At 42.3% G+C, this 10,236-nt stretch overlaps 1 pseudogene; it reads left to right on the forward strand.

Moving 5' to 3' along the window:
- Window positions 1-2,745: 2,745 nt before the first annotated feature.
- LOC147625367 (uncharacterized) lies at window positions 2,746-9,747 on the forward strand (annotated as a pseudogene).
- Window positions 9,748-10,236: the final 489 nt, after the last annotated feature.

Below are 10,236 nucleotides of genomic sequence, written 5' to 3' on the forward strand. Positions count from 1 at the left end.
AGATAGAGGAGACTGGATTGTACCCCGAAGAGTGGATTGATAAGCTTTGGGGAAAGGAAACATGGACACTTTGCCCATGGTGGGGATAGACTACCCAGAGGGGGAGTTTCCTCCAGAGGAGGCAAAGCAGTTTCAAAGTACGTTTCATTGGGTACAGTAGATCATGTGTATGAAGTATGAAGCTTGCTTTTTGGGAATTTAAAGTTTCAATGTTGGTTGAATACAGTAGCCAAGAAGAGCAAGAAGCCTACCATTCAGCAACAATCGGCCCCCAAGAAGAAAAAGGGTAAGAAATCAACAAACATGGAGCCTCCATCATCCTTGATGACCGAGACACCAACGCCCAAAAAAAGCTCACAGTTAGAGTGGGAAGGGGGTGACATTGATGAGGATTCTAAGGATAACCAATCCAAGGATGATGAGCATGACAATGAGTAGTAATCCCATGCATAGGAAAAAGAGCAAGTGAGCCCTTCACATGATGAGAGCAAAGGGTAGGGGTCGGAGAGTTTAAAAGAAGACGAGGCGGACCTCTTAGGATCTAGTAAGTGAACTTAACATGTTTAAACATTTATTAGTTAATTTATTCACAACAGTAATAATATGTATTTGGTGTTGTCTCAATGAAGACTACCGTCCCGTTGTGGTGGACCCCTTGCACTTAGTTTTGAGCTCCAACATTGATCACCTCCATTTCACGCTTTTGGGAAAGCAAAAACACAGCTATGATCTCTAACTCGTGCTAGTGACTCTCTCCATTCATCATCATTATAGTGCTTGAGCAATCACCTTATATGCTTTGTTGTTCCAGGAATCTTGTATTATTGCAACGATTCATGGGATCTCTAACAAGGTGGGGAATCATGGACTCCTACAATAGCCTTGGAGGCTTGCACTTGGTGAATAGTTAACCAGAGCCCTGTATGTGATTTATCTCCACATTATAGAGTACTTTGTACTTTTTTTCCAATTTTCCTATAGATCCGTGTCTCTGCAAGGACGTTGTTGTGTTTCCTCAATAGAATTTTTTTAGGGAGGTACTTGTGGAGTTGGCTTTTGTTCTTGCTGCTGCTGCTCAAAGTTCCTACTACAAGACGATGGCACTATGGTGTGCGCTCTACGTGTAGAGAACTTAGGGATTACTATGCGAGAGGTAGGAACTTGGAACTTCACATTGCTAAGGACTTTGTTCTTGTGCTTCCTTCGATATCTGTATGTCATGTCAGAAGATGGCCAAGAAGAGGTGAGTGCAATATTCTCTAGTTTTTATTAAAGTGAAGCTCAATGATTTCCCTCACAAACATACTTACAGTGCGTGCATGTAGGTCTCTATTTTGGTCAACGCCATCTTCACGCACCCCAGTGAGAGTACATCTAGTCATCCAAAGTATGACAGGCAGCGAGGCAAGATAGCTACAAATTATTCAGGTTTTGAGGTGGGCGATGATATCGTCTTGGAACCGAAACTGCAGGAGGAAATCTCACCATACCAATTGGATGTGGACGGGAACCCCATCCTATATATTGTTGAGCGTAGCAAGCCTTTTTCAAGGTAATTACAGCAGTCACTTCATTACAACTCGATTCAAGTAGTGTGATCATTATATAGTCATTGTCTTAAACATTGTCATGCCAATTGTGAGCTCGTACTATGAGATGTTCACCAATCGTGGGGATGCAATCCTAGATGGCTTTGCCGGTACTGGGACCATGGCTAGAGTATGCAGGACACTGCAACAACATTCCATTAGCGTGGAGAGCAATGAGGTGTGCCCTAGTTCGTGTTTGCGACCACTTTGCCTCTGTGCACAATGATTTAGGTCACCAATTTTTTAGGGGTGAGGTTAGTGAGTATGCTCGATGAGAGCGGCAGATGGATGTGGGGGTACCATCTCCACACATTCCTTAGCCATATCCTCCACTCCTCTCAGTACCCATGATCCCAACACAGTCAAGTGCCTCGTCATGGCCACCTAGTATTCCAATGGAGCCCCAATATCAACATGTCATGCCACATATATCCCCCGTGGGTTCTTTTACAGTGCCGTCATCATGGGCACCATGACTTGATCTTGCGAGGCTGCTATACCTACACCATTTAGTAGATCTCCCTACCCCATACCACTTTCCTTTTACCATCAGCACCCATGGCATCCATATTGATGTATTTCACTAACTTGTAATGAAAGAAATATATTATTTGAGACATTATTGTTGTACACTCAAATTTGACAGTGGCATTATTTTTTAAGTCTTCCGTGACCATTTAGGTAATTAAATTGACAATTGAGAGAGATGGAGCAATTGCAAAGAGATCTCAACGACACAAGAGAGAGAGAGTGAGTGAAAGAGAGAAAGAGAGTTTGAGGGAGACCTTAAAATAAATACTTAAAATAGTTATTTTTATGCTTAAAATATTAATTTTATACTTAAAATAGAATTTTTTATTTCTGAGAAGTTATAAATACAGTGGAGATTACCATGTTCCAATACTCTTCTTCTAGGCACACATCCCACCCCACCCTCCCCTTATATCTTTATATTGCAATAGGCTCTTTGTAAACTCTTTTAGGCACACATCCCACCCCGCCCTCCCCTTATATTGCAATAGGCTCTTTGTAAGAGTCTTTTATCATGGCTTCATTCAGCAATCTCTCTAATACTACTACGTATGCACGCATATTAAGAAAAGATCTTCAAACTTTCATGCACCTCAAAGAAAAGGAACCTAGTTTGGATGCCGTTATGGAAGCATGGACAATAACGTCTGAAGTGAAGGAGCTCTATAGGAAGCTCACAACAGAGAAAGCGGTAGACCTTGCTAGCAAGAACATGCTAGAGATGAAAGCAGTAACAACCATTGGGATATGGAGAGCTTTTGGCATCATTGAAGAGGTAAAGGAGGCTCCTCTTTGAGTTGAAATTGCCACCTTCATTGCAAATTTAGGGTAGACGGAGAAGGCAAAGATGATAGTTGAGGCCCAAAAGGCCTTCATATAGTGTTGCATGTGTTCAACATAGTCGCAGGTGTTTATCATAATATGCTACAGTATTGCTATTTTTATTTAAAATATAACAAAAGTTGCATCTATCTATGGTGCCTTTGTGAAGAAATAGCAATGATACTCGTGTGTTCAACATCTTGTAAATAAGATTTGGAATACAATGCAAGTTTTAGACTATAATATGTTGTTTTCTAAATGAGTTACAATGATAGTGGTCCATGGAAGTAAAGAACATTGTGTACACACATGTTTTCATGTATTGTTGCGTGTGTTCAAGTACTCGTAGGTGTTTGTCATGTTGTGGTCTTGTAAAATTTGATTTGGAATGTAATGGAAGTGTTAGATCATCATACGGTGTCTTTGGGAATGAGTTACAACAATGATAGTGGCCCAGGAGTAGACAAGAAGTGTAGAGAGAGAAACCGCTCACCTGAACACGAAAAAGCACTCGCTAAAAAATGCTCACCAAAAAAATATATCCTCTGAACTTTAGCCTCTACACCAACAAAAATTTGGAGTTTTTGCTTTGTAGTTTCTAGTTTGTGCAAACATAATTCCTTCGTCTTGGCACTCAAGCCTAAAATGATAGCCAAACTGTTAATTATTTGGCAATGTTGACACAAAAGGGTAAATATTCATTGGCATATCATTGGGAAGTTTGTATAACTTCCAAAAATCATAAAATCCTATTATGTGTGGGTCATGGGTTCTCTTCTCGAGTAGTCCCCCAAAATTTATTGTAATAATTGTTGTGCGAGTGTGTGAGTCTTTCATGTGTTCTCTTTGTAATGTCTTGTTGTTATAAAAGGCCTCATTTCCATGTCATGCCTTTCTTATAGCAAGGGGGTGTTTGGTAAGTTGATGTAGGCTTCCATGTGTGATCAAGCTCTTCTATGAAGTGTGATGGGAGGTTTTAATGTGTTGGCACATTGTGTTTTTTTGTATTACCTATTACAGTTTAGAGCACAAATCACCAAGGGGGGGTGTCCTGGTAAGCTGTTGTAGGCTGCCATGTGTGGTCAAGCTCTTCTATCAGGCATGATGGTAGGTTTTAATGTGTTGGCACTGTTAGCTAATGTTAAGAGTTCAGCCACACACTAGTGGGGAGAGGAGGGAGAGAGATGACAATCAACAAGATAATCAGCACAACATTAAGGGGATTGTGGGAGTACAAGATGTAGTAGAAAGCATAAATTCATAATATAAGTAGGTGCTTTTTATAGGATAGACCTCATTACATATTCTAAGCATATGCTAGATGTGATGCCACCTCATATGCCTTTTAAGAGGCTGCTCCTACACAAGAGACTTATACAAACTAGCGGTTGTTTACACACATTGGAACCGCTTTATTTAAGGCTTACATTTAGTGCTTGTTTACTCAACCACCTAGCACTTGTTTATTCCCACATTAATCACTATTAATATTTAACATTCCCCCCCATAGTGATAATTTAAGGCTTACATTTAGTGCTTTATTTAAGGCTTACATTTAGTGCTTGTTTACTCAACCACCTAGCACTTGTTTATTCCCACATTAATCACTATTAATATTTAACATTCCCCCCCATAGTGATAATGTGGTTAGAAATCCCAATCATCTTGGATTGGGTTTATTTTATCTTCTTGGCCCACTGCTTCTTGTCGTCGGAGGTACAAGAAGCAGAATCTGCAGTCTTCATCAGCTTTCAATTTTGCGAGCCTCTTCCGACACTCTTCGATCTAGTGTCCTGGCTTGTGATACTAGTGACACTTTCCTTTCTTCTTCTTGGTGTCACGCTGTGACGAGTCCACTTTGCTTTTGTCCTTGGAGAAGCAGGCTTTGTCTTCTTTGCTTGCATCACCCCTGGATCTGTTCTTCCTTGTCTGCTCCTCTTGGAGAAGTAATCCAACTAACTCCTCGAAGGATATAGTATTGCCTCCTCCTCTCATAGAGAGATTCAGAGAAGTATGGAAACTCTGATAGGACTCATGTAAGGAGTTAAGAATGGTGGTGTGACCAATTTCCTATTATATCAACTACCTCATCTATATTCAGCAGTTGTTCTTTAAGGTCTATTACCTTGGTAAGATGATCTGAAATGGAATCACCTTCATTCATGGTCAAGTCGTCTAGCTCCCACATCAAGTACATGATTCATGCTTCATTATGGGACATGGTCTCGAGAGGACCACCAGGCAGCCCTTGCAAAGCTGCAAGATCGGATGTGAGGTACAATCAAGTGCTTGACCGAAAGAGAAATCATTGAGCATCACGGGCATCCCACTGTCTTTGGTCTTCAGTGGGTCCAGGAGGCGATGCTATAATGCTTGACACAACTTGTGCCACAGTTTGAGTCACCCTTGATGTTGAGGCACAAGGAGTTGGTGCAACAAGATGAGGTTCTTGCCCTATGACAATCTCCCATAGCCCCTTGGCAATTAAGAGATTCTTGAGCATGAAACTCCATAACAAGTAGCAGGGACAATCAAGTCGATCTTCAGTTTCATGAAGGCACCAAATCTAGAAATCTCAGTGGAAGTGGCTCTTTGCGACATCCTCACAGGAGTCTGAGCTTTTCCAAAGCTGGAGAGAGAACTAGGAACAGGAAGCCCCCCCCCCTCTTGATGTGAGCTCTTAGAAAAATACGAGAAAAAGAGAGTCACGGGAGTGTGCACACAAGGCACCGGGATATGACGAGATTGAGACTGCGATCCTGGAAGTATACGAAAAACACGGTGTATACTTGAATAAGCTAACACAAGACTCCGGGAATAGTGCACAAGAACAAGAGTGCTATGGATGCTTCCACCTTAGAAAACCTCCCCTTACAAACAAGAATCCCCAAATATGCAGCACAGAGGCCTTGAATTTGATTTAAAAAAATGTATGGAAAAGAAAGCCCCAAATTTGTGTACTTCTATGAACAAAATGCTTGTGTGAGCTAATGTGTATCTTGCCTCTCCTCCTCCCTTTGGCTCCCAAGTAGAGAACAAAACCAAGGTAGAGGAGAACCATGGGCAAGGTAGCTGGCTCGCATAGTGGCCAAGCAGGTCTCAAAACTGACCGAGGCAGAGTTGAGTAGGGTGGCGACGGTGTACGCAATCGGCATGCAGGGAGGCAGCATTGGGCGCAAGTGGCGGCAGGAGTCGGGCGAAGGAGGTGTGGGCGGGTGCAGGCGCCAAGCAGAGGGGCGGCAACAGGAGTCAGGCAAAGGTGGCTCGCTGGGTAGAAGCACCATTGAGGTTGGCGGCTCGGGGCTAACCACTAGCGGTGGTGGTGGTTGGCTCCACACTAGCGCCGCTTGGAATTCTAGCAGTGGTGGCTGGCTCTGAATTGGGGCGAGATGGGCAACAGTTGGTTTTGGATCTGCGGTAATGACGGGCGACAGTTGGCTCTGGATCGGCGGAGATGGGCAGTGCCTAGCTCTGAGATGGTGGCATAGATTTTGCGTGGAGGCCATCTAGCTGCAGTAGAACCTTGCTCTAATACCGCAATGTTAGCTAATGCCAAGAGGTGGTGGGGAGAAGAGGGAGAGAGATGACAATCAACAAAATAATCAGCACAACATTAAGGGGATTGTGGGAGTACAAGATGTAGTGGAAAGCATAAATTCATTATATAAGTAGGTCCTTTTTATAGGGGAGGCCTCATTACATATTCTAAGCATATGCTAGATGTGATGCCACCACATATGCCTTTTAAGTGGCAGCTCCTACACAAGAGACTGCTCCTTTTAAGAGGCTGCTCCTACACAAGAGACTTATACAAACTAGCGGTTGTTCATATGCATTGGAACCGCTTTATTTAAGGCTTACATTAAGTGCTCGTTTACTCAACCACCTAGCACTTGTTTATTCCCACATTAATCACTATTAATATTTAATAGGCACATTGTGTTTTTTTTAATGTGTTGTAATTTAGAGCCCAAATCACCATGGCTATTGAAGGTCTTCTCAAGCATCTCCACCTTGATCGAAGGGGGGTTTGTTAGGATTCGAAGCCTCATGTGTGTGTACCCTTGGTTGTGTATCTTTATGTGCACGTGTGAACAACCCTTAAAAGGGTTATTGTGCTAGTAGTGTGTGAACACACTCTTATGAGTTGATAAGTGTGCCATGTGGCTTACAGTTATTAGAGTGTGATATTTGTATGGGGTCCAAAGATAAGGTTGCAAGCCTATAAAAGCATTGTACTTGGTGAGTGAAACACACTTCAATCATATCAATCAATCTATCATTGAGTCGCGCAATAGTCTCTCTCTCTCTCTCTCTCTCTCTCTCTCTCTCTCTCTCTCCCCCCTTCCCCCCAACACACACACCATGTATATCTTCCATCCACCTTAGCTTAGGTTCTTGCACACACACCATGTAAGCTAACATTCACATCATCACTCTAGGGGGGATTTGTAGCTGTATATATGGTAGTGATGTGTGTGAACACACTTAGGACCAACCGGGGCACTTTTTCCCTCTTTTTAGAAGTTTTTTTTTTCCTGTGCATGTCAACGCCCCCTTATCCCCACTTATTGGGTGTCCTTCTCTTTTGTAGTTGGCACTCATTTCATTATAACATAATTTACATGGAGTTGTGTGCCTCTCTCTCTCTCTCTCTCTCTCTCTCTCTCTCCCCCCCCCTTACTCACAAACTGAGTTCACTATGTCTCTCTGTGTGTAGTTGTTGCTCCAAACCCTAACCCCAACAATTTTATGAGACTTGCACTACCTTCCACCATTGTACACACTGGCACCTTGTATCAACCCCATAGCTACTTGCACTCACCTCTCATCGACACATGTTTTTAGCATAGGTAGCTAGCCTCTTCTTTCAGTTTTTCTTCCATGACTAAGCATTCTCATGGAGATATTTCAATGCTTTGTTGGTCTTATAGACCTTTTGGGTATTTTGAAGGCGTTAGTATGTCTTTCTTTCTCTCTCTCTCATTTTCCCTCTCCTTTCATGTCCAACATGCATGGTAGTTGTACTCTTGATGTATTAACATGGTTTGCAGTCTTTTGTAATAAGAAATTATTAAACCTCTCGCTTTCATCTTTGCATATTCTTAGGTTAGTGCTTCGAAAGTAGTTTATTGCATTCTGCAAGTTGTATTCTCACTTTGCTCAAAGAAGTTTAAAGATCCATGTGTGTAGAGTGCACCTTGCCACACTTCTGCATCGTGCACGGTTAACACCTATAAGATGTGTAGTATCTCTTTGATTGGGGAGTTGGCAAGGCTGAGAGAAAGAGAGGTTTCTTTGTACCTCATCCTCTAAAAGCCCAGTAGCTATGTCATTGGGGGAGGAGATTCTTGAATGAATCTCTATACTAGGAAAGTTCTATTGACAATAAAAAAATTTTGGGTGATTTTTATTTTAATTTTTGATTTTCCTTTTTAATGTTAGGAGGTCATCACTTTTAAAATTGACCCTATGCTTTTATTGGAGAGGGAACTATCATTATATATCTAATGTGTGCCTTTTACAGGTTATTGCCTTGGTTATTCCACTTGTAATTTTTGTGGTTATTCCACTTACCAAGATATATAATTTTTGTAATTAAATATCTTGGTAAGTGTATATATTCTCGCATATGCATGCACATGCTTCCCGACATCAAAAAGCGCTTGGACTTTTTAATCTGAAATAATTTCAACTATTTTTTTCTAGGTCTTTTCTGGTTCTAGGTAGATTTCGGGGTGCCTGTGTACGTGGCACCCTGCGGGCCCCGGCATGAGCGGTCACCTAGCCGGTGACCGCCTCAGTACTACAGACAGCCGTGCAAAAGAGTTATGAACACACGTCTATACGTCGGTGCGTTTGTTGTGATTCAAACGTAGGTCCTTGCCAAGAGAGGCGAAGCTCCTATCCACTACACTGCGCGCACCCTTGTGACATGAACACACGTCCATAACACCTTATGGACATATGTCTACAAATGGGCCTGTCACTCACAGGCCATTGACCGGGTGACCGGGCCCACGGGGTGCCACGTACACAGGCACTCCCACAGCCGTCTTTTCTTTGCAGTCTTAATCACTGCCGTCCTCACAGATGCGATAAAAGATGCAGTAGGTCGTCCACAGCCAGATTTGTTTTGGCGCTGATTCCCTGACGGGAAGGAGGTAAGTAGACTTTCTAAGCTGTGCTACTTGTGAAGATGGGACAAGAGGCTAATTTAGTGATTGAATAAATGGTCAAGGCTTTCCTTTAGGGAGCTTTTGTGATTGGATTCCAGGAGTACAACAACTTTACTGGGAAGGTCGAATGCCATGGTGAGCATGCAGTGATTAAAGAAGGCCACAAAAGTTTTCCCAGTGAGCACACATCATGTATTTTTCCATCCTTTCTTTTTGCTTGTCTTGGTTGCAGCGTACAGGTTGATGCATGCCTTTCCAGTGCTATAAGCTTCATCCTTTCTTTTTTGTTGGCTTATCTAAAAGGGTCTTGAATGCTTGATTTGTATTGATCTTGACCTTTCATCTTCTGAATCTGGTTTCATTGCAGGGTCATTTGTTGGTTTGGGATTTTTATCACTGTATTTGGCAGGAAAGCTGCAGCTTTTCAATGGTCGAGGACATATTGCTGTTAGCTGCCTTATTAGTAGGCCTTTCCCGAGTTGATGACTATTGGCATCATTGGCAAGATGTGTTTGCCAGGGCATTGCTAGGTACGAGTCTCTGTGCTTGTTGATCTAGTGAAATTTTGCATTTTCTTACACTCAAATCTCATTAAGCTACATTTATTTAATGCTGTGTTTTTCTTTCGTGCTATGGGCCATGGTGTTTGATATGGAGGGAGTTAATAAATGGACATTTTGTAGAGCATGATCCAAGGAAATTTGTGTAGGTCATGATGGTTTGTTCTTGTGCAACACGATACTAGGAAAATTACCCACAGGTGGTGCAGCAAAGTTGAAGATGGAGGCATAGGATCCCATGACTTATTCCACCTTGTTGGTGAAAGGATTTAGCTTATTAAGTAATTTTTTTTTCCAACTGACCTTAGGCCCAAAATCCTCCCATAGTTTTCCTTTTCACCACCTATAGGCGATGCTATCTAGGAAGCACCTTGTGGGAATTTGAACCCAGGACCTCCTGGTCCTAGACAAACACCTTTACCACTTGACCTATCACCTCATTGGCATCTTATAATTTAGTTTACCATGTTGGAGAAGACAACATCTCCCCAGTCTAGTCGCCTTTGTAGCCCATGGTCGTACTCATGCTGGTGGGGTCTGTTTCAGGCATCTTGT

This window comes from Cibotium barometz, chromosome 24 (genome assembly GCF_041138505.1).
Source record: "Cibotium barometz isolate CiBa-2024 chromosome 24, ASM4113850v1, whole genome shotgun sequence".
Classification (NCBI taxonomy): domain Eukaryota; kingdom Viridiplantae; phylum Streptophyta; class Polypodiopsida; order Cyatheales; family Cibotiaceae; genus Cibotium; species Cibotium barometz.